Below are 1,222 nucleotides of genomic sequence, written 5' to 3' on the forward strand. Positions count from 1 at the left end.
AATCCTCCCTGGGTGCCCCCAGGTGCGACCCGCTGACGCTGTCCCGCACGGTGCGCCGCATGCTGCGGGAGGAGGACGAGGAGAGCGAGGACAGCGAGGGCAGCGAAGACAGCGGGTCCCCGTCCTGGACCCTCGGGGAGCTCCTCGAAACCGCCCCCGCCTCATGGGGGGGCCTCGAAACTGCCCCCAAGGAGCCCCACCAAAAGCCTGCTGGCCCCGGGGACGGCCTCGAAACCCCCCCCAGTGCTGGGGGGGACCCTGGAAACCGCCCTCAATCTGGGGGGGGACACCCTTGAAACTACTCCCAGCCCGTGGCGGTGGGGGGGGGGAATGACAGGGATCCTTGAAACCACCCCCAACACTGAGGGCACCCTTGAAACAGCCCTTAATCTGGGGGGTACCCTTGAAACCACCCCTGGGGACCAGCCCTGAAAGTCCCTTCAGGTCCAAGGAGCCCCTAGAAACTGTCCCCAGAGACCTCCCCCTTACCTCTAGCAGTAGGGGTGGGGCTTATTTGGGGGCAGGGCTTGTTGGGGGCGGGGCTTGGCCATACTCATTAAAGTGCCTTTAAGATGGATCCGCCCCTGAGTGGCCTTGAGGGACCCAGGTGTCTGGATGTGAGGGGGGGCTGCAAAAAGGGGGGGGGGTGTCAAAACACCGCCAGAGCCTATTGTGGTGGGGAGCCTTGAAACTCTCCCCAAAACGTGATTGGGGGGGAGCCTTGAAACCCCCCCCCAGCCCCTTTTTGGGGAGACCCCACCCTCCCGAACCACATTTTGGGGTTGGGTGTCAAAATACTCCCGAGCCTCAGGTTCGGGGGGGGGGGCTTGAAACACCCCAAAACGTTATCGAGGGGACCTCGAAACCCTTTTTACCCGAATTTGGTAAATTTTTACCCCCCAATACAGTCGCTCTACGGGGGGGGGCTTGAAACTCCCCGAAAACTGGGGGGGGGCCTTGAAACGCCCGCAGCGAAGGGGCGGGGCTCGCATGGCTAATACGGTGGGGGGGCGAGCCTGGCCAATGACAACGCAGCATGCAAATGAGGGCGGGGGGAGGGCGCTCCTCCCACCACCGCGCCTCAGCCCGGGAAGGAAAAAAGGGGCGGGGCGCGGCCTTCGCTACGCCACGCCCACCCCCGGGGCGCAGCCAATGAAAAAGGAAGGGTGGGGAGCGCAAAGTCTCGCGAGATTTGGGGGCGTGGCGAAGTCTCGCGAGAGTT

This window comes from Haliaeetus leucocephalus, unplaced genomic scaffold (assembly GCF_000737465.1).
Source record: "Haliaeetus leucocephalus isolate CR32 unplaced genomic scaffold, Haliaeetus_leucocephalus-4.0 Scaffold379, whole genome shotgun sequence".
Taxonomy (NCBI): Eukaryota; Metazoa; Chordata; class Aves; order Accipitriformes; family Accipitridae; genus Haliaeetus; species Haliaeetus leucocephalus.